At 41.8% G+C, this 24,045-nt stretch overlaps 1 pseudogene across 1 annotated transcript; it reads right to left on the bottom strand.

Moving 5' to 3' along the window:
- Window positions 1–5,393: 5,393 nt before the first annotated feature.
- Window positions 5,394–24,045, bottom strand: LOC106560886 (myosin heavy chain, fast skeletal muscle-like; annotated as a pseudogene). The gene is made up of 38 exons (XR_014393944.1): window positions 23,659–24,045; window positions 23,190–23,336; window positions 22,822–22,978; window positions 22,569–22,596; window positions 22,199–22,307; window positions 21,992–22,084; window positions 21,755–21,815; window positions 21,528–21,626; window positions 20,637–20,740; window positions 20,086–20,213; window positions 19,159–19,288; window positions 18,837–18,986; window positions 18,569–18,739; window positions 18,040–18,343; window positions 17,443–17,507; window positions 17,262–17,349; window positions 17,029–17,146; window positions 16,727–16,850; window positions 16,202–16,338; window positions 15,326–15,581; window positions 14,429–14,671; window positions 13,917–14,093; window positions 13,673–13,818; window positions 13,391–13,481; window positions 12,499–13,023; window positions 12,214–12,332; window positions 11,872–12,068; window positions 11,538–11,721; window positions 11,236–11,401; window positions 10,768–10,892; window positions 10,283–10,591; window positions 8,632–8,824; window positions 8,348–8,473; window positions 8,038–8,208; window positions 6,555–6,659; window positions 6,371–6,466; window positions 5,773–5,904; window positions 5,394–5,511 (listed from the first exon to the last, which is right to left on the bottom strand). The product of XR_014393944.1 is annotated as a myosin heavy chain, fast skeletal muscle-like (transcript).

Raw genomic sequence — 24,045 nt, 5'->3', positions numbered from 1 at the left:
CCTATTTTTTTTTGTGTGGCGGTTTGATCGCGCGGGAGGCACAAGTAATGTCTGCAGTTTTCGGTTTGGCTATTTGTTTTAAGTTTAATTGTCTATAAAACTCTTTGCCAAAATTCGTCATCTCGCCCATGTCTTATTTGACTAGTACTTCTGAAATGTTTTGTTGCTTGTCTACATTTTACTCCCTCTGCTTAATATAACACATACTTCAATGAATTTCGGTTGCCTATCCTGACTGAAGTTTATTCTATAGAAAGCATTTTGACTGTGCCACAGAAAGTAGGACTCTGGTGACAAAATGTAAGGAAATTAGGGTTGGGGACTTCGGCAAGGCCATCTATATTCTTTGTAGCTGTTTACATACCACCACAGTCAGAGGCTGGCACTAAGACAGCATTGAATGAGCTGTATTCTGCCATAAGCAAACAAGAAAACGCTCACCCGGAGGCGGCGCTCCTAGTAGCCGGGGAATTTAATGCAGGGAAACTTAAGTCAGGTTTACCAAATTTCTATCAGCATGTTAAATGTGTAACCAGAGGGAAAATAACTGATCCTCAATGCCTCTGATTAGAGATTATATTTAAGTAGGGGTTTTTCTCATTGTTGTTTGTGGGCTATTGTCTTTTGAGTAGTGTGTTGTCCTCGCTGCGTCACGGTTTGTTGTTTTCAAGTTATTAGTGTATTGCATTCAGTTTCACTTTTAATAAATATGTGGAACTACGAAAACGCTGCATCTTGGTCCGCTCCTTATAACAACCGTGACAGCATCGATGATGTCGTCCCCACAGTGACCGTATACGTACATACCAGAAGCCATGGATTACAGGCAGCATCCGCACTGAGCTAAGGGCTAGAGCTGCCGCTTTCATGGAGCGGAACTCTAACCCGGAAGCTTATAAGAAATCCCACTATGCCCTCCGATGAACCATCAAACAGACAAAGCGCCAATACAGGACTAAGATCGAGTTGTACTACACCGGCTGTGATGCTCACCGGATGTGGCAGGGCCTGCAAACCATTACAGACTACAAAGGGAAGCACAGCTGAGAGCTGCCCAGTGACACGAGCCTACCGGATGAGATAAACTACTTCTATGCTCGCTTCGAGGCAAATAACACTGAAACATGCATGAGAGCACCAGACTGTGATCACGCTGTCCGCAGCCAATGTGAGTAAGACCTTTAGACAGGTCAACATTCGCAAGGCCGCAGGGCCAGACGGATTACCAGGATGTGTACAGCGAGCATGAGCTGACCAACTAGCAAGTGTCTTCACTGACATTTTCAACCTCTCCCTGTCCGAGTCTGTAATACCAACATGTTTTAAGCAGACCACCATACTGCCTGTGCCCAAGAACACTAAGGTAACCTGCCTAAATGACTACCAACCCGTAGCACTCACGTCTGTAGCCATGAAGTGCTTTGAAAGGCTGGTCATGGCTCACATCAACACCATCATCCCAGAAACCCTAGACCCACTCCAATTTGCATACTGCCCCAACAGATCCACAGATGATGCAATCTCTATTGCACTCCACACTGCCCTTTCCCACCTGGACAAAAGGAACACCTATGTGAGAATGCTATTCATTGACTACAGCTCAGTGTTCAACACCATAGTGCCCTCAAAGCTCATCACTAAGCTAAGGACCCTGGGACTAAACACATCCCTCTGCAACTGGATCCTGGACTTCCTGACGGGCCGCCCCAGGTGGAAAGGGTAGGTAACAACACATCCGCCACACTGATCCTCAACACAGGGGCCCCTCAGGGGTGCATGCTCAGCCCCCTCCTGTACTCCCTGTTCACTCATGACTGCACGGCCAGGCACGACTCCAACACCATCATTAAATATGCCGATGACACAACAGTGTCTGATTACCAACAACGACGAGACAGCCTATAGGGAGGAGGTCAGAGACCTGGCCGTGTGATGCCAGGACAATAACCTCTCCCTCAACGTGATCAAGACAAAGGAGATGATTGTGGACTACAGGAAAAGCAGGGCCGATCAGGCCACTATTCACATCGACGGGGCTATAGTAGAGCAGGTTGAGAGCTGTTCCTTGGTGTTCCTTGGTGTCCACATCACCAACAAACGATCATGGTCTAAACACAGCCATGAAGAGGGCACAACAAAGCCTATTCCCCCCAGGAGACTGAAAAGATTTGGTGTGGATCCTCAAAGTTCTACAGCTGCACCATTGAGAGCATCCTGACTGGTTGCATCACTGCCTGGTATGGCAACTGCTCAGCCTCCGACCGCAAGGCACTACAGAGGGTTGTCAAAGACTCCAGCCGCCCTAGTCATAGACCGTTCTCTCTTCTACCGCACGGCAAGCGGTACTGGAGTGCCAACTCTAGGTCCAAAAGGCCTCTTAAGGGCTTGTAAGTAAGCATTTCACTGTAAGGTCTACACTCGTTGTTTTCGGTGCATGTGACAAATCAAATTTAATGTGACCCTAGATCAGCTAAATGCACGCAAGAGTATGCAAGGCTGTATTGAATGTGTCACTGACTGTCACTTTGATTACTCATGTCAGTTAATAACAAATTCTTATTTACAATGACAGCCTACCCCGGCAAACCCAGACGACACTGGACCAATTGTGCGCCACCCTATGGGACAACCAATCACAGCCTTATGTGATACAGCCTGGATTCGAACCAGGGACTGTAGTGATGCTTCTTGCACTGAGATGCAGTGCCTTAGACCACTGCTGCGCCACTCATGGAGGCCTCTTGACCTGTGCACCTACTTTGTAAACTTTCATTCATAGGCTAGGTTGTAGCAACCTCATGATGGCTCCAGGGGAAAATTAGAGTATCATGTAGTAGCCTAAACCTATAAATGTTACATAGAGCTGGGTGAATGGAATATGAATGACAGTCATCCAATACGCTGTAAGAGAAATAAGGCCACTCTAAAAAAATATATCATTCTTCCTCATGTTAACGACCGCCGCTAATGTACAGTGTTCTTCAATCAAATACATTTTGAATAATTATAATCTTCAATTAAGGTTTATAAATATTAATCTAGCTAATTATTTCGTTTTTACAGTGTATTGTGTTCGTCAATCAAATACATTTTGAATAATTCTAATCTTCAATTAAGATTATAAATATTAATCTAGCTAATATTTAAGTTTTTCATGACTTCGTGGGCACTAATAAGACAGTTTTATTTTCCTCGTGAAAGGTCAATTCATCCATCTGAATTTGCAAAAGCCTGTTGTGTATTTATGTGTATCACTGTGTTTATAATGTGTATTACCATAATTTCACCACTAGAGGGCTGGAAGGAAACACTAATCATTATGGAACTTTTGTATTTCTGCCAAAAATCGGGAATTCAAATTTGCTAATGATAAATTAGTATCACAATTGTCAGTGTTTATCCATTTATGTGCATCTGGGTTTTACCTCTTAACGCACGCCAAGGATAGGGGGCGCTACAGCGAATTTTGAAAAAAATACGTGCCCATTTTAAACGGCCTCCTACTCAAACTCAGAAGCTAGGATATGCATATAATTAGTAGATGTGGATAGAAAACACCCTAAAGTTTCTAAAACTGTTTGAATGGTGTCTGTGAGTATAACAGAACTTATATGGCAGTCAAAACCCCAAGACAGATCCTAACAGGAAGTGGAAATCTGATTTGCGGACTCACCTTCAGCACTTTGCCTATAAAACAAACCGTGAGTTAGGATTCATTGAGCACGTCATAAGGCTTCCACTGGATGTCCCCAGTCTTTACAAAGTGGTTTGAGTCTTCTCCAGTACAAACTGACCGAAAGAGAGGCTGTGGATCTTGGTCACAGGGGGAGGGCCATTACCATTATGACGCGGGTGCCCCTGGCTACCCTCCCCTTTTGAAACGTTTAGAAAGACAATGCAACCGTCCCCCTTGAATATTATTGAAGCTCTGGTTGAAAAAGGCCCTAAAGATTTATGTTATACAACGTTTGACATGTTTGTTATACAACATTTGACATGTTTTTTGCACATTCGTGACAACAAGTCCAGCGCGCCTCGTACATTATGAGTAGCCTTCGGAACGTGCTAACAAGAAGAAGCTATTGGGACATAAATTATTAACTTTTTCGAACAAAACTACATTTGTTGTGGACCTGGGATTTCTGGAAGTGCCTTCTGATGAAGATAATCAAAGGTAAGGGAATATTTACAATAGTATACAAGAGTAGATTTGATATTAGATTGTTCCAAGATGGCGCCAACCTGTCGCCTAGCCTATTTTTATGAGCATTAGCATCTATTGCAAAGTGTGATTTCCCAGTAAAGTTATTTTTAAATCTGGCAATGCGGGCGCATTCACGAGATGCTAATCTATAATTCTTTGAATGACAATATTACATTTTAAAAATGTTTTCGAATAGTAATTTAGTAAATTGTAGCGCTGGTTCACCGGATGCATTTGAGGGAAAATAGTTTCTCAACGTCACGCGCCGATGTAAAATGCTGTTTTTATTTATAAATATGAACTTTATCGAACAAAAGAATGCATGTATTGTGTAACATGATGTCCTAGGAGTGTCATCTGATGAAGATTGTCAAAGGTTAGTGCTGCATTTAGCTGTGTTTTGGTTATTTGTGACGCATGTGGTTGGTCGGAAAATGGCTATGTGGCTACTTTGACGATACACTCCTCTAACATAATCTAATGTTTTGCTTTTGCTGTAAAGCCTTTTTGAAATCGGACGACGTGGTTCGATTCAGGAGAGGTGTATCTATAAAACGGTATAAAATAGTCCTATGTTTGAAAAAAAAATATATATATTTTGTTATGGTTCGGTTATGAATATGGCGATATGATTTTTCGCTGGATGTTGATCCCGCCTGCAGGACGAGTGCTTTATTAACCCAGAATTCAAATCTTGTGTAATTGGGTCAGATGCTCGATTACCATTTATATATGTTTACGTTGTCTGTCCACACCAGGTTATTGTATGCATAATCTGTGACAAAATTCGAATGCAGTTGTCTCTGGAGAACTTGTTCTAAGAATTTCCGCTCAATGTTTTTGCTCAATAGTTACCATGGTTACGCATATACCTATTTGTTTCTTTTCAAAACATTCCAATTTGGGTGTGTCCATATAGGTCAATTCCCCCGAGTGTAAAAGGTTATAACTATCATTTTTGATGTAATCTATTATCAGTCCTTGCATCCATAGCTCTGTTCAGGAATTTGAAAGTGGTTACATTTCTCTAGCCTCAACCCTCAGCTCTTAACCAAAACAAGTGACCGCTTTGTTAGATTGACCATTTTGTTGTGGTTTGAATCCCAGATTGCTCCTTTAGTTAAAGTACAATATTTTTATGGTAAGAAAAGCTGTTTTCTGAGTAAAAAGCCCACAGTCACAAAGGAAGTGTATGTTGGCCAACATGTTTTTAATCAATGATCAACATTTCACCATGAAAATCATATTTTATGAAACACAGGAAATTGATAAGACTTTGGTCTTGTTTATTCAGCAGATTCTTTTCCCTGTAAGAAGAAAGACATAACAGAATGGATCAGTATTAATAATGAACATTATAAATATATCAACACTTGGAAATAACAGAATGGATCAAGCATTTAAGACTCAGTGCTCAGCTTGTACCAACTAAATTTGTATAAGTTATTTATTTTATTTACCCTGTCCTGAAATGTGTTTCTCAGAAATCTTAAATACATTTGAGTGAGTGTAAAATGTCAGTATTGTCTACTGTGAATTCAGGTGTAGGTTTAGCAGCAGTTCTGTACCTTTCCAGAGTCACGGCTCTTGGCTCTGAGCTTGTTGACCTGAGTCTCAGTGATGTCAGCACGCTCCTCAGCCTCCTCCAGCTCATTCTGAACCTTCCGGAACTTAGACATGTGCTGGTTGGATGCTTCCTCCTGGGTGAGGAAAAGAGAGGAGAGCATAACATCAGTATTCAAAGTTTTAAGCTTCATATCATTTTTTTTTTTAAATCCATATTATTTTTATAAAGGTATTTTAAAAAGATTTAGGATAGCATTGTACAGTGTATATATAGGGAGATAGATGATATATCAGAGAACTTGAGTAGTGGAACAGAGGATCGACCTGCTGCTTCGAGGGCCCTGTGATCCAGGAGAGTCAGCACTACCACCAGACGAGCCCCCGGCACAAAGCTAAATAATATTCAACACTCTCTACTGTACTTTAAATTGTTACACATAGGAAGAGGAGTCACTGTTTCTTCAGAAATTACTTGCACTATCAACTGAGTTAATGTTGATTGTTGTGCAGTAGCAACACTTAAATAAACTGTCTAGAAGTTTTGTAATGTCTACTAGGTAATGTAAGCTTTCAGAGGTTTTGACTAAGTCTGTGACTCACCGCTTCCTCAGCCTGCCTCTTGTAGGCCTTCACTTTCATCTGCAGCTTATCTACCAGGTCCTGAAGCCTGCCAACGTTCTTCTTATCCTCCTCAGTCTGTGGGAGAAGTTAGAAGAATCAATAGTCCATAGTTTAACACACAAACCAGTGTGCTTTAGTGTGTAAAGAATGCACTTTTTCTTACCTGGTAAGTGAGCTCCTTGACTCTGCGCTCATACTTGCGGACTCCCTTGACCGCGTCTACACCTCTTCTCTGCTCGGCCTCCACCTCAGTCTCAAGCTCACGCACCTTTGTGGAAGAAATAAACGTAGGCATTTATGTGTGGTGATGAAATCAGACGTAACAAATCTTTGTAAAACAGAAATATATTATTCTACTAGTCAAGAAGTTTTGTCTGCTCCTATGTACTTTTACGATTTTAATTAAAGGGTTCTATAATGAAAACAACTACTTTTCATTATGTAGGTGGGTTATTGAGAGAACTCATCATTACACAATAGCCCTGTGTAGGGTATATAACTCCCCCTGGGTAAAAAGGCCTCTGCCAATAACAGAAACCACTTTATGTCACCATTTTGCTTTTCAGCACTTTCCCTGGCTGCCACTACCTTGACTTCACCTCGGGCCTAAGAACATCTCTTAGTCAGGAGTTATCATACGATAATCCCCTGGTTCTTGTTGGGGTTCATTTCTTTGTTCCTTGTCAATCATTGGCTCATTGGTGAAATTAGCATTAAGACAATATCTTTAATTAAATCATTCTAAAACCTTTATTAACACAATTGCAGACAGAAGTTGACAACAGGAACATAGCATGCATGTTTCCGAGTAAGTTCTGCAAAATAGTCAAGGGTCCAAGTTATTTTATAAAACCCGAAGTCCAGCCTTAGTGATGTCAGTGCCTATGTCATTACCTTCTACTCATGAGACCAAGCCCATGCATTCACAGCTACACAAACATAGAGTTTCAGTGTTATCTAAAAGCTTAGCAGTAAATGTCCACACCCCATTTTGATTTATAGTGGAATGTTTGACAAGTCTCTTATCTCTTACACTCCCTGGGGAGTTATGTGTCTCTGCATCTCTTTTATCTTTTAGGCACTTCTCACAGACACCCTGAACTCAGACATTTCTCAGACAGTTTCTTTATAAGAGGCAAAGACTAGAAAAGTACTGTGGAACAATTTTAAACCTCAATGTATATATATTGTTAATCTGTAGTCTAGGACCCTATAAATGTAAGGAGGGAGGGGTCCTATAACCCCTCCACTTCTATTAGGACAACATAAGCATAATCAATTATTATAAAACATCAAACATTTGGGACAGCCCCTATCATGACCCCTAGGTGAACCTCTGACATTCTCATACCTTTCTGCTGAAATACCTAGACTTTAGCTTTTAAAAGTTAATTACTCAAAAATGTAATAATAAAACTTGTAAAATGTATTTAAACACAGTAATCTTCAGGGGGCACTTATTAAACATGTATTTCCCTACAAAATACCCAGTATGCCAATTTCAAATCTTACCAAAAGTAGCTTTTTTGTGTGAGAAAATATAAATTTTCCTCAAGTGAGGTATTTTCCCCCAACATACCTTATTTTTATATGATCATATACATTTCCAGCAATCTGTTTTTCAATCCACCCTACTGTTAACTCACCCTGGACTCCAGTTTCTGGAGCTGCTTCTTGCCTCCCTTCATGGCCAGATTCTCAGCCTCATCCAGGCGGTGCTGCAGGTCCTTGACTGTGACCTCCAGGTTCTTCTTCATCCTCTCCAGGTGAGAGCTGGTGTCCTGCTCCTTCTTCAGCTCCTCGGCCATCATGGCCGCCTGGAATGGTAGTTAGTTTAATTTATGCACCAACTGGCACCAATCATAAAGCTCCGTTGAGATCTTTGGTGTGGTTAAAACAGCCCAGCTTCCACTGGTCCTTGGGGACAAATCTAGTTTATGTAATTCAAGGACTCCCGTCAGTGATGGCTTTCTTGGCCTTCTCCTCTGCGTTCCTGGCCTCCTGGACAATGTCGTCCACCTCTCCCTGCACCTGAACCAGGTCAGTCTCCAGCTTCTTCTTGGTGTTCACAAGGCTGGTGTTCTGAAGGAGGAAACGAGGCGATTTGTTTTACTCTCAAGAGAACTTACAAGTCACAAGGCTAAAATTATGAAAATCTAAAAGCAAGCACTGTTGAATTCTATATGTGTATAAACGGTTTGCTTGGTTGAGTTTCATTAGAAATGTATTTTGACCCATACCTGGGAGTGCAGCAGTCCGACGCGCTCGCTGGCGTCCACCAGCTCAGTCTCAGCAACTTTGCGGCCTCTCTCTGTCTGCTCCAGAGCAACTCTCAGCTCCTCGATTTCAGCCACCATCAGACCGTTTCTGCGCTCCACCATGGCTGCCATTCTCTGAGGCATGGACGGCATCATCAAGGTGCAATTGGGCATCCTGGGGTTCACAATGAATTAGGAATTGTGGAAGTAGGGCGATGCGATCGGTGAGAGAAATGTTAATGGGTAAAAATGTTCCTAATATCCCTACCTTTATACACTCTTAGAATTAGTGGTGACTCAAGGAACCCCTAGAGTTCCTCAAGGAACCATTGCTAGTCAATGGTTCATATTTTCACATTTGGTTAGTTGAGGGGTTCTTGGAAAAACCTTTAATTGCTAAATGTAGCAAGGGTTCATGGAGGATCCCTGGAGTGGAGGCATGGCTTAGTAGGGGCATGGCTTTAAGATAGATTTTTTGGGGCCGACGTTAGAGTAAATTTAATTCCTGTTCATCTGGTCTGTTGTATTGTCATCACATGTTAAGGTTGAGCACTAATAGTTCTGTTGCGTCAATGAGGCCAGTGGAGGTGTATAAATTCCTATAAAAGCAAATCCCAAAGTTGGAATATACGTTCTTATTGTATGTAATCAGCAATTAAAAAAGTATTATATTAGAAAACTTAATATGCATAAATATTGAAGAAATATTTGAATTTGCAGTATACAAACTTAACATGATGAACAGGAATGTCATTTATGCTAATGCATGACAAAAAATATCCCTCAATAAGCAGACTCGACTTTGACTTTAACACCAATGACTCATGACTTAACTTGGACTTCAGCCTTATGACTCGACCTGACTTGATACCCTCCCCAAGCCCAAATATGAAAAATGATGCTATTAGGAAAAAGTGTGCAGCGCATCAATTCTTCATTTAACGGATTACAGTTTGAATCGGACAGCAGCCAATCAAATTGTGCCAGCTGAGGAAAAAGTTCTCATGGCTACCCATGTATTTCCATAAAAATATAAAGTTTATTTGGAAAGTAATAAATATATATATTTTTAAAAGCATTCATGATTTCCGTAAATGTAAAATACTAACTATTAACTCTTGTTAAAAATATGAAATGTTATTACATTTGGTGAAGAGCACATTATAACTTGTTTAGGACTCGAAACTCAAAGTTTAGGACTTGAGACTTGACTTGAGACTTGCCTGTCTTGACTTGGGACTTGAATTGGGACTTGAGTGCTAAGATTTGAGACTTACATGTGACTTGTAAAACAATGACTTGGTCCCACCTCTGCCAATAAGCCACGTCTCCAATCGGATAGAATGACACCTCTACAATATATTATTGAATAGGTTCAACATTTAACCCCCCATCACAAAAAAAGATAACAGTTTGAAGCTTTACACAGAGGTTTCTCAAAGATCCGTTTCAGAGGGGTTCCTCTTAGAACCTTTTTCAACTGGAAAGGTTCTTCCAGGCACCTTTACCTCTAAGAGTGTACAGTATATTAGTCCACTCTATTACATTCCACTGTTCTATTCTTTTCTACTGATTCACAAACAAATCCCTCCCCATGTTCAGGTTTTTGACCCTGATGTCGAAGTCCCTTTACCTTGAGCTGTCCCTGGACGTTCCTCAGCTGTTTCTGGGCCTCAGCGGCCTGCCTGTTGGCGTGGCTCAGCTGGATCTCCATCTCATTCAGGTCTCCCTCCATCTTCTTCTTCACCCTCAGGGCATCATTCCTGCTCCTGACCTCAGAGTCCAGGGTGCTCTGCATGGAGTCAACCACCCTCTGGCTGTTCCTCTTGATCTGCTCCATCTCCTCGTCTTTCTCAGCCAGCTTCCTGTCCACCTCACCCTTGATCTGGTTCAGCTCCAGCTGCACATGCAGAATCTTGGATTCCTCGTGCTCCAGTGTGCCCTGGACAAAGAGAAGCAGTCAAGCGAATTGTGCTCAATATGTTTGGATGTGTCTTCCACAAGGAATAATATACTGTGTAAATGACGACAATATACACCAATACAGGAAGCATTGGATTGTAGTTGGCATTGGCAAGTGTAACACTGCTTTTCCTATCAAACAGCTGTAGTTTGTACCTCAGCCTCCTCCAGAGCGGTCTGGATCTCAGACTTCTCTGTCTCCACGGTCTTCTTGGCCTTCTCCAGCTCATGGATGCTCTTGCCAGTCTCTCCAATCTCCTCAGTCAGGTCAGAGATCTCCTCTGCACACACAAACACAGGAGCTGTTTAGACTTGGGAGATTTTCAGTGGATATCACCAATGCACTAAAGTTTATAATGAATCGTAATAACAGTTCATTAATGAACAGCACTTCATACTGTCTTGCAAATCTAATTGTCCCCTCCCCCCCCCCCCCCCACACACATCATTGGTTTGTTCAAAGGAATACCAATTACAAGTTCCAAAACAATATGTTTTAAACTTTACATGAACATTCTGAGATTGTGTAATAGTAATTTTGATATAATGTTGATGATTTCAGTTGATTCCATTTTCAAACACTGGTCAAACATCAGGCAAAAATAACTGCTGGCAAATGCTCACGTTGCAGGTTCTTGTTCTCTCTCTTCAGAGTCTCCAGATGATCCAGAGCCTCCTCGTAGGAGTTCTTCATCTTGAATAGATCAGTGCTCATTGAGCGAGCCTCCTTCTGAGCTCCTTCCAGCTCAGCCTGGCCCTCCTCATACTTCTGCTTCCACTCTGCCAGAACCTGGGGAAATCCATGGGACTTTCATTACAACTCATTGATAGAGAGTTTTGAATCAGAAATATGCTACAATTGTACTACAACTGATCAAATAGCAGACAGGAAATATCACCCTAGAGTGAGGTTCATAAATGTTCACCTTGTCAAAGTTCCTCTGCTTCTTGTCAAGGTTGGCGGCCATGGCGTTGGCTCTCTCAACGTCAATCATGAGGTCCTCCACCTCTCCCTGCAGTCTCTGCTTGGTCTTCTCCAGGGAGGCACACTTTGAGTTGGTCGCCTCAATGGTCTCCTCAGCCTCCTGCAGACGCTGGGCCAGCTTCTTCCTGTTGAAAATCAGAGGGTGGTGTTATGGTGAGTCATTTGTTGTGAAACAAATGTTGCACTACATATTGAAGTAACATTTTCTCAGATCCCACTACCACCCTCACCATCCACACCGTTTATTTGAGTTTTTGCTATTGCGTGCAACTCACTTGGCCTCCTCCAGCTCCTCTGTGCGTTGGATGGCATCAGTTTCATACTTAGTCCTCCACTGAGCCACCTCACTGTTGGCCTTGGACATGCCGCGTTGCAGCTCTGCCTTGGCCTCCTGCTCCTCTTCAAACTGCTCTCTCAGGAGGTCACAGTCATGGCGGGCAGACTGGACACCATGGGCCAGTGCATTTTTAGCCTGTGAGAGAAAAACAAAGACAAAGAGAGATTAGAGAGGGAGAGTAAAACAAATGACAGTAGAAGTCTCTGAGGGTGGCGTAGAAAGTCTATATGTAGAGAAAGCTCTAAACTGTGGCAGGTGGTATCCATTTTGGGTCCCTTACCTTGACCTCCTCCTCAATCTGTCTCTTCAGCTCCTCCACCTGCTGGGTGAAGGCTTGTTTGCCTCTGGTCAGTTGAGACACCAGGGCTTCCTTCTCCTCCAGCTGGCGGCCAAACTCACCTGCAGGAAGAGAGGGACATCTTGTTATGGGGACTCTCCAAGATTGAAATTGTATTTTGAGGTATCATAGGGCAGAAACTATGTAGACTGAATTTACAGCCCTCAACATGTTATTGTGTACTACTGAGGTGAACTATATTGGTTTGTTGTTCATTGTTGATGGTACCATTTTCTGTCAGGAGTCTGGCCCTCTGTCCGCTGATGTCGTTGACCTGGCGAGCATTCTCATCATTCTTAGTCTTGATCTCACTCAGCTGGTCCTCAAGAGTACCAGCTGAGTGACCAAAACTTCACTACTCACCTTAGCCTTGGCGACAGCCTCCATGTTGCTGGAGAGGTCATCAATCTCCATCTTGTATTCACTCTTCTCCTTCTCCAGCTTCTGTTTGACGCGCTGCAAGTTGTCGATCTGCTCCCCGAGCTCAGCCACACTGTCGGCCTGCTTCTTGCGCAGAGCAGCGGCTGTGGCCTCATGCTGCAGGGTGGACTCTTCAAGATCGCGACGCAGCTTCTGGAACTCAGCCTCGCGCTTCTTGTTCATCTCAATCTGAGCAGCAGTGGCGGCTCCGGCCTCCCCCAGTCTCTCGCTGATCTCCTCAAGTTCCCTGGAGAGATCGGCCCTCTGCTTCTCAACCTTAGCCCTGGCAGCACGCTCAGCCTCAATTTCCTCCTCCAGCTCCTCAATACGGGCCTAGAACAGGGGGTAGGAGCAGGGGGAATGAACACTACAATACAGTTGAAACATTTGAACCTCACTACATAATAATAGTATGTATTGTATGTTCAGCATAAACGTGTTAATACATAGCCAGTTACACTAACATATTTACTATATTCATTAGACAGTGTCCCATTAGACAGTGTCCCATTAGACAGTGTCCCATGCAGGAACCAAACTAACAACGGTAAGAAGCAACATCTTTACATAGAAAGAAGCACCAGCAAGAAGCACCATCTTCCATCTTACTGAGCCATCGGAATCCACCAGGAAGAATATGTGCTACCAGAAAGATGTGTCAGTTATTTTCCTGTAATGGAGCTTAGATCCTGTACTGTACCTGCAGTTCCTTGATCTTCTTCTGCAGCTGAGCTCCCAGAGACTGCTCATCCTCTATCTTGCTGAGGAGCTGGGTGGTCTCAAACTCCTTCCTAACAAACACAAACACGTTGATTGCAAAGTTTGTTTTGGTTAGACAGTGTAAAGGGAGCCTATATTACCATTCACTTTGCTTGTAAGAATCACATACAAAGTCTAATTCATAATTACAAGAATGAGCCAAGAAGAGCCATTATGTTGATCAAGATGGCAGGGAATACTGTAGTAATTTATTTGTGTTTACTTCTTGATTTTCTCATCAGACTGCTGCTTGTCATTCTCCAGGTCCATTATGGACTCCTGGGCCAGTTTCAGATCTCCTTCCAGCTTTCTCTTGGCTCTCTCAAGGTCCATACGGAGCTTCTTCTCTTGCTCCAGAGAACCCTCAAGCTACAAGAAAAAAACACACATATATTGGTCAAATCTAAACAACTGTAGGTAATATCATCTTACATTCTATCATGTCCAAAATGTCAAACTCCACTCACGTCGTCCACTTGCTGTTCTAGCTTGGTCTTGGCCTTGGTCAGAGTGTTGACTTTGTCCTCCTCTGCCTGCAGGTCATCCAGTGTCTGCTGGTGGGCCTCTTGGAGGGCTTTCTTCTCCTTGGTCAGCTTGGCAACACTCTCATCCATAGACGCCATCTCCTCTGTCAGGTTTTTAACCTGAAAACGGCCACAACAAAATTTGTTTCTGGTCACTTCACCATAAATGGGAGAATTAGTTTAATTTATAATAGAAATGTGTCAACAAGTTCTGTACTATAGATTCAACACTAGATGGCACTGTACTCCATGCCAGTGTACTGAATGGAAATCATAAACGAGTTGGTAGCAGAACATGAAATGATTGTGGGGAGTACACCACAACTGAAATTCCACTATTTTATGTCTTAATTTTTTTCCTGCACCCACAAAAAGACTTGAATTACATTTCTGTTGAGCCATGTTTTGAGTTGATTGTTCTTTGGATTATTGTTTGGTTAGACTGTCTACCAGACCTTGTTTTCAGTGGCGTGCTTCTCCTTCTCCACTTTGGCCAAGGTGAGCTCCAGGTCATCAATGTCCTTCTTCAGCTCAGAGCACTCATCCTCCAGCTTCCTCTTCTTGGCAGTCAACTCAGCATTCATCTCCTCCTCATCCTCCAGCCTCTCAGTCGTCTCTTTGAGTTTGGCCTCCAGCTGGATCTTGCTCTTGATGAGCCCCTCACACCTTTCCTCAGCATCGTTCAGATTCTCTGAATCCTGGTTTCAGAACAGGAGAAAGAATCTGTAGCCTCACTTTGTGTATCAAAATATAGACTTCATTTAGTCAAATAAGTCAGAGCAAATCAATTTAAATGCATGACATATCTAAATATATATCACAGGCCAAAAAGATCATCAAGGACTTCAACCGCCTGTTCACCCCGCTATCATCCAGAAGGCGAGGTCAGTACAGGTGTGTCAAATCTGGGACCGAGAGACTGAAAAACAGCTTCTATCTCACGGCCATCAGACTGTTAAATAGTCATCACTAGCCGACTACCACCCGGTTACTCAACCCTGCACCTTAGAGGCTGCTGCCCTATATATACAGAAACTTGGACCAGTGTTTGATTATTAAAGTGGCCACTGATTCCATCCTTGAAGAGGAGTGCATGTTCCCCAAGTCTTGGGGGGAACATATAGTTTTACCTACTTCATATGTACAGTATATACTGTATTCTAGTCACCTTAGAGGCTGCTGCCCTATGTACATAGACATGGAACACTGTTTTGCCCACTTCAAATGTATATACTGTATTCTAGTCAAGGCCATCCTATTCAATTATTGTTGATACGTGCAGATGTGTGTGCGATTGTGTCTGTGTACTTGTGTGTCTAAATGTGCTCTGATGAGGGCTCTTGCTCACTCACAGATGCGACTTGAAGCGCCAGGTCATTCTTCTCCTGCACCATGGCCACCATCTTCTCCTCCAACTCCTTCTTCTTGGCCAGAGCCTTGGCCAGGTCCGACGTCATCTTCTCATAGTTCTCCTTCATGTTGGCCAGCTCCTTCTCAGTCTCAGCGCTCTGCAGCAGAGGCTTGATCTTGAAGTACAACTTCATCCATGGCCAGGTTTTCACATTCATGAATGAACGGATGTTGTACTGGATGGAGAAGATGGAATCTCTGGTCCACAGAAAGGATAGAGTGACATGGTGAGTGACATGCTTAAAGATCTTCTCCAGTGTTTTAAAAAAAAACGTATCCAGTGTGAAAGTGATATCCCAAGTATAAATACAGTAAAGTACACACACTAAAGGGTAAAAATATATGTTTTGAGGAAAATAGTGTTTTTTAGACACAAACTTCAAGGAGTAGGGCATTCCCAGTATTCCTTAACTGGAAAAGTGTTTTTTTTTAATCACTGGATGACTTCTTTAAAGCTACATTCTGCGATTCGAAGAATAACAAAACGGAGACCCCACCACTTTTTGAATACAGCTGAGGAATGGGGCTAGGGAAATATAATCCCTCTTAAACTTATATACAGCGCTCTAGATGAAAGGACTGACAGGTAATGTTAAGATCATGAGGCATTTCATATTATTCCAGAATGAATGGGTAAATATTACTTATTTAAATAACAATTGAACAGCTTGCTAAATCCCAAACTGCTGCTTTAATAGAATATTATAACATGTACTTTCTCATCCTGAACAACTCACAGCATATTCACTATGTAATCATTATACATTAAATACAGGTGGTTGACAGAATTGTTTCCCAAGATGTCTACTCTTCCTCACCTCCTCTCCATCATCTTGGTGAACTCTCTCCTCATGAGGAATCCACGGCTGAGAGCCTGGACCATGCCGACCAGAGAGGCCAGCTTCTCATCTCTCATCTCCTCCAGGACACCCAGCAGACCGGCTTTGAAGAACACCTGACACAGGTTGACATGGTCAATTATGGAACCAGTCAGGTGGTAACAGATAGAAAGGGTGAATCAAAAGAGAGGAACCAAACCACTAGATTGATTTGAACAACATAAACATTGTAATCCTTACAAACAAACCATGGGATAGGTTGTTTATGAGTTGTAGGTTATTGTATAGTTGTAGATTAATAATGTACACTGACATAGATAACTGCAGACATACCATTCTGACATAAAGCACAAGATAATTAATTGAGTACAATGTTTCTTCACGTTTTTAAGAAATAATAAAAAGATGGATAGATCAACTGGAGAGACGTTGAATGGTTAGAGTTTACATTATCATTGAAGTTGTGTTTTATTGTTAGCTTTTGCTGGGGGGTATTTGACTAACCTTGGTGTGTCCAAACTTGTAGTCCTCGTGATTCACATCAATGGACCCAAGCAGCTTCTCAGAAGCCTTCTTGTTGTCCATGAACTGGCCCTCAGGGATGACACTGGCATTCAGTACTTTGTACCTGAATCAGGAGAAATGTCAAGTTGTAATAGGTTGGTTATATTACGTAAAATAAAAAGGCTATTCTGATGTTGGGATAACCCTTAGAGAAGATATTTCTCTGTGTGTGTGTGTGTGTGTGTGTGTGGTGTGTGTGTGTGTGTGTGTGTGTGTGTGTGTGTGTGTGTGTGTGTGTGTACCTCTGCTTGAAGTCAGCATAGATTATTCTGCTGGGGAAGCCCTTTCTGCAGATCCTGATACCCTCCAGAACACCATTACACCTGAGCTGGTGGATAACCAGGAAGTTCTCCATCAGACCTGGTAACACAAACCAAGTTTCTTTAAATACTCATAAACAGGTTCAAGATTGGTTTGTTAATGTTACTGATACGGTACTGACAAGATGTCATATTTAACTCAACATCTATTGTACCTGGAGTCTTTGACTCGTTGGGGATCAGGCAGCGTACAAAGTGAGGATGAGTGCTCCTCAAGTTGGTCATCAGCTTGCCCAAGTTCTCCTGTAAGAGGGTTACAAACCATGTTCTCAGAAATCATTTCTGATTATCAGTACACCTTTTGAAGGACTGAATATCCACATTTTAAAAGCTCACCCTGAACTGGGAGGACACAGTCTGCATGGAACCACCCTTCTTCTTGCCTCCTTTCTTGGTTGTATCTGTTGTAATGGAGAAAAGTTCAATATAAATGAGAGAATCTCAGGTTAACTTCACACGTATCTTAATGCAAATGCTGCCAATTGTGTAAAATAACACCTATTGTATGAGTAAATTATCCAGTAAATCACCCAGAGAAATCATGATACATTTAAAGACTCTAAAGCAGCAATCAGCAGTTGAAACAATAACAAAGCATTCTCCCTGCCCCTGTTTCAATAAAAACTGGGAGATGGTCTGGAGAAATGTAACCACTCAAATTCATTGACAGAGCTATGAATTAAAGAACTGAACATCTTGTTTCCCTTTACTTTGTTTACAAACATTGGAGTAAAACAAGCTCATATTTTGGGTTCTAATGGGGTACAACGGCTGAACTAAGCTGATGTTCTTCAAGAAAGTTTTTTCCTTCAAGAATGAATGGGTACATATCTTACAAATGGATGTAGCAACTGCAGACTGACCCTTTAAATAAAATGGGACTTAGTTGTAACTAGTTCTTCATGAAATCTTTTGATGTGCTGCTAGTCTTACCCTCAGGTGGGGCAGCGACATACAGGGTAGCCATCAGTTTGACTGAGGACTTCCCGTACAGCTGAAGAACTGAGTCGTTCAGAGGATCCTTGTTCTTCTCCAGCCAGCCAGTGATGTTGTAGTCCACAGTGCCGGCGTAGTGAACCAGGGAGAAGTGGGCCTCTGCCTTGCCTTTGGCAGGCTTGGGCTTCTCAAACGCCTTGTTTTTGCCAAGATGCTGGTCATACAGCTTGTTCTTGAAGGAAGTGTCTGAAGCCTTGGGGAACATGCACTCCTCTTCAAGGATGGAGAAGATGCCCAATGGCTTTACGAAAAGAGATGCACATCAAATTAGTGATATTTACATTTAGGATCACATTTATTCTTTTAGCAAACAAGCTATTATCAGAGTATCTTCATTTAGGGGCTCATAATAGGAAACATTTTGAGTTCTCAACAGTCAGATACGTTGTACCATGTGATAATATCTCACACCACTCCATTTGAGCTTTGCTGTTGAGGTCCATTATAATCCTGACAGACACTTTACCTTCTCAATAAGCTCAATGCAGGCAGCCAAGTCCATGCCGAAGTCAATGAAGGCCCAGACAATTCCCTCCTTCTTGTACTCCTCTTGTTCCAGGACGAACATGGTGTGGTTGAAAAACTGTTGCAGTTTCTCATTGGTGAAGTTGATGCACAGCTGCTCCATGCTGTTGTACTGTTGATGGAATTTCAGAAGGGATCATTTTATCATCATACAAGGCTGTAATCCCTCTCAATCACAACTAATTGTCTTGTTCTGGTCTCACACTCACATCAAAGATCTCAAACCCGGCAATGTCGAGCACACCGATATAGAACTGCCTTGGATTCTTGGTGTCCAACATCTCGTTGATACGGATGACCATCCACAAGAACATCCTCTCATAGATGGACTTGGCCAGAGCCGAGACTGAGTTATTAACCTGCAATGATAATACCTCAAATGAATACATGAGATATTGACCATGTCTAGTGATAAGGTGAAAAGAGCTTGGGGAAAACAACATCACTATTCAAAACAAGCAATGCACTCGTCAATCACCAAGAGATTTCTGGTGCTCAGAAAAAGGTAAATGCTGTGTTTGACTGCCTTACCTAAGGCACAGTCTGTCCCTTGGTCACATACTCGTTGCCGACCTTCACTCTGGGGTAGCACAGAGCCTTCAGCATCTCAGCTGAGTTCAGGCCCAGCAGGTAGCCGATTTTATCAGCCACTGGAGAGAGAACCAACAACAACAGACTCAGAAACACAATATCACTTGATTCTGATTTCACACTGACAAAAGGGTTCGGCCAAGTTTTTGGGGGGCTAGGTTTTGATTTGAACCCACATCCATAATTTTAAATAATTTCTGGAGGTTGGAATTTGGTCTCCATAAATGATCTCCTGCCGGACTTTGATGAGGCTCTGTCTGTCTTACGTGTCGTATATCTATGAGTGGGACTGGGAATGGGACTAATGTTTACATATTGTATATCTATGAGTGGGACTGGGAATGGGACTAATGTTTTCATATTGTATATCTATGAGTGGGACTGGGAATGGGACTAATGTTTACATATTGTATATCTATGAGTGGGACTGGGAATGGGACTAATGTTTACATATTGTATATCTATGAGTGGGACTGGGAATGGTTATAACACTCTACATATTGTATATCTATGAGTGGGACTGGGAATGGTTATAATGCTCTACATATTGTATATCTATGTGTGGGACTGGGAATGGGACTAATTCTCTACATATTGTATATCTATGAGCGGGACTGGGAATGGTTATAATGCTCTACATATTGTATATCTATGTGTGGGACTGGGAATGGTTATAATGCTCTGCATATTGTATATCTATGAGTGGGACTGGGAATGGTTATAATGCTCTATATATTGTATATCTATGTGTGGGACTGGGAATGGGACTAATTCTCTACATATTGTATATCTATGAGCGGGACTGGGAATGGTTATAATGCTCTGCATATTGTATATCTATGAGTGGACTGGGAATGGTTATAATGCTCTGGCTCAGCCTGTTCCTCACACTGCTTCTGCTTGAATTTCAGGTTGCCATGGTGCAGTACAGCTCGTGTCAGCTTGTAGATGCTAACCTTCTCATCATTAGTGAAGCCCAGGATTGTAATGGCATCCTGGCATTAGACAGGAAGTACAACGGTGATGAACTGAACGGTAGTTTGCTCACATACATTATACTACAGTTCTGTTCTCTCACCAGAACACATGGGATGAATATATTTGACTAGCTTCTCAGATCCACGTGATTACACTTGGCCAACACTAGTTGACGACAGCACAAAATACATTTTACACAGTTTCACAGGGACTTAGTGGATGTCTTACATGTACAGTACGTCCCTCAAGGTGAAGTGTGAAGGCATGAAGAGTTCCTTGAGGCACATGTCTAACTAACTCAAGGCATTGAGAATCAAACAAAACAAAATACATGATAATTCCCTGCTGCCACCAAGTTGGGATTGAACAGTGCATTCAGTGTGTATGGTGGTCCTACCCATTCCATATATAAAATATGATTAACCCTTTGTTTGACTCACATCTGTGGCATCCAGCTCTTCCTTGTCGTTGATGCTGGCCACTGTGATCTGACCCTGGCTGCACATGGGGAAGTCGTAGGGGTTGGTGGTGATGAGTGACATTTCTATGGACAACAGAGAATGTCTTTATCAGTTAAATCTCTTAGATTTCTTCTGTCCTACCTTTACAGTATCTTTCTCTCCTTTACTCAATAGATGGATTCAAGTATTTTATATCACTGTTCAGGTTTCAAGGTTATCAGCGGTAATTTACCAAAGTTCCCGTAATCTTCAGTAATTTTGGCAATTAACAGAAAATCTATGGCAACATATCGTAACTTCGGTTTTTCATATTTTAATGACTTTAAAAAAATTTATTCATATATACAATTCTTCAAAATATTTACTTTTGTTTAAAAACTGCCCCCAGTTTGATGCCTAAACATTGACAACAAACTTAATGTGTAAAATAATAAAATAAATGATATTTCATGCTTAAACCCTCATATTAAACACCAATGGTATTCATTAAGTTGATGGTCTATATCTAGGATGTTTTAGAGCTTCGTCATTCTATTTTCTATTTTAAATCATAGTATTACGTTATTTAATATATTTGACATGTGATAATGCCACACAGAGGGTCAGAGATAAGTACAGACCCCTGGGATCATCTGAAATACCCCAAAGGGCCACTGGATGTCGTATGATAGATTACATCAAATCCTTGAAAGATACATTCACAACACTTATCACAGTGCATTACTTGATACATCTTTCCCAAAGACCTGACCCATGTCTAGATGCCTTGTTACGTTGGATGTACTCATTGTAATAGTATTAATAGTGTGGACAATGAATTCCACAGATGGGGGTGGGAATAATTGATCCTGTAACTCTACTTTCCCTTACCAACAATCTCAGGTTTGTGATTGGTCATCATCTGGAAGAAGATGTGGTAGCCTCTCTCATCGGGAAGCTGGAAGGACACTCTGGACTTCTCTAGCAGGTCTGAGAGAGAAAGAGAGAGATATTGACAGAGAGAGAGAGAGACAGAAAGAACATGAGATAAATATTATCTCCCCAGAAAATCTGTGTGAATTTAGTAAAGAATTGAGAAACAATGAAAATCAACTCACAGGTCTCAATGTCAGCTTTAGCCAGTTTGCTACCTTGGAAGTGAATCCTGATGAATTTACCCTAAAATAGAGCATGGGGGTTAGAAAGAGGTTCACTAAATACATCTAACATTTTACTTTAATATACCCCTTTAAATGTTACCGTTTGTTGGACATCTATTGATATAACAAAAGGGAAATACTGAAGTACATTTGTCCAATATAAGGTCACTTTCCCAGTGTGCCCTTCATACTTACAAAGCGAGACGAGTTGTCGTTCCTCACTGTCTTGGCATTACCGTAAGCCTCCAGCAGAGGGTTAGCAGCAATGATCTGATCCTCAAGAGACCCCTGATTGAGACAAACACAAGTTGCTCAGAAACTGGTAAAGTAGTAAAGTTAGTTATTCTCGATTGCTTGATCACAGCCCACCGAACTGAAATGTGTTAGAAAGGTACAGCCTACCTGCATTTTGCCTGGCTCTGCTTCCTTCTTGGCACCAGACACTGCAATGGTGGCAAAGTACTGGATGACACGCTTGGTGTTGACAGTCTTTCCTGCACCGGATTCTCCACTGGTTAATATGACAGAGATACAGGGGTTTTAGTAACATGTTTGAATGTTAGATTGACTTTCACTAAGAAATAACATTGAAAAATACACTGTTGACCTGTTTTCTTTCATAAGTAAATCGTTAACAAAAATCCCACTCATTGACTCATTCCTATGCATAGCCTAATCCATTCATAATGTCATGTATTTTCATCACTCCCAAGTGACACAACATATTACAGTAGAAACCCTTTCTCAAGTGAGATTTTAGTAAACAACTTACGTAATCAGGACGGACTGGTTCTCCTGGTCTGTAACAAAACAACATATTGATTATCATACTCAAGCAACATTATGGGGACATTATTGAATTCATAGCATCATCATGGATTTAATTTGGAACATTTTCCATTCAAGGCCAGTGTAATCAGTTTTACCAGCAAACTGTTCTAACATAGACTAGAAAACAGTAGATACCTCTCTAAAGCATATTTTAACATCCATCCATCCATCCATCCATCCATTAGAGCTCATACCAATCTGCATGAACTGAAAGACATTGTCAGAGACGGAGAAGATATGGGGTGGAGCCTCCATCCTCTTCTTCCCTCTGTAGGCGTTAACAACCTCCATGTCGTACACAGGAAGCCACTTGTAGGGGTTCACCGTGGCACAGAACAGCCCAGAGTAGGTCTGGATGAAAGAGAATAAATTAAATTAGAGGATTAGAAAAATCTGATTGACGTTTACCTGGATTTATGTGAGGATGTGGGTGTACTATGGTATAGTGATGTAGGTCTACTGTATTGGTATGTTTTGGTTTCTACCATTACTTTATGTGTAGTACTGTATGTGTGTATCTCATGTTCATGTACGTGTGTGAATGTTTATACAGGTATCTTACATAGATCATCCATGCTGCATAACGCTCTTTGAGGTTATACAACACAGAGGCTTCATTCAGGTAGGTCATCATGGCCATGTCCTCAATCTTATCGTACTTAGGGGGGTTCATCTGGTAGACGTCTGCTTCTTTGAACTCTTTTCCTTCCTGAAACAGTCAGAAATATAGATTATAACCAGATCAAACTGGACAGGACTGAATTCTGTTTGCTCATTAAATACAAGTTCAATCTTTAACAAAATAACTGTTTTAACTGCATACCCCCCATCTTACCCAACTACTTTGTTATCTTAACTAGTCAATATAAAAAATGCCTTGCTATTTTTAAACAGCAGCGAAAAAAATCTCTGTTTGAAGGTTATATTCTGCTGTTGTTACTGATTTCATTTTGTCTATTGGCATGTTTTGATTATTTTGATGTTCATTTCAAGACATAGAGTAATTTGAATACATTTCAAATCATGCTTACCTCCTTAGTGCCGTCCGGATGCGTGACTGTCACAGTACAGTTTCCTTCAGCCCTGGCAGTGACCAAACCCTTAAGGTAAAGCTCCTTGGTGTCTGCGACATAGCAGGCATTCTTTGAATCAAAGGGTGCAGTTTGTGCCTCCATCCTCTCCTTCTCAGGCTTACGGAGGTATATGGCAGCCTTGCCGTAGATTTGCATCTCCGCGTCCGTACTCATGGTAGTGACGAAACAAGAAACATGATTGACTCTGTGGTGCTTCCTCCACAGTCAACAGAGTTGTGAGGGGTTTCTCTCACAGAACATTTGTCACTTTTCTTATGAAGACTCAAACTATGTCTCACCTTCTTTTTCCCCTCCTACAGATGAATTTGTACTTCTTGGAGGACC

The sequence above is a fragment of the Salmo salar genome, chromosome 01, assembly GCF_965601325.2.
Source record: "Salmo salar chromosome 01, fSalSal1, whole genome shotgun sequence".
Lineage (NCBI taxonomy): Eukaryota > Metazoa > Chordata > Actinopteri > Salmoniformes > Salmonidae > Salmo > Salmo salar.
The sequence above is the reverse complement of the archived record's forward strand: the minus strand, read 5'-3'. Positions and strand labels throughout refer to the sequence as shown.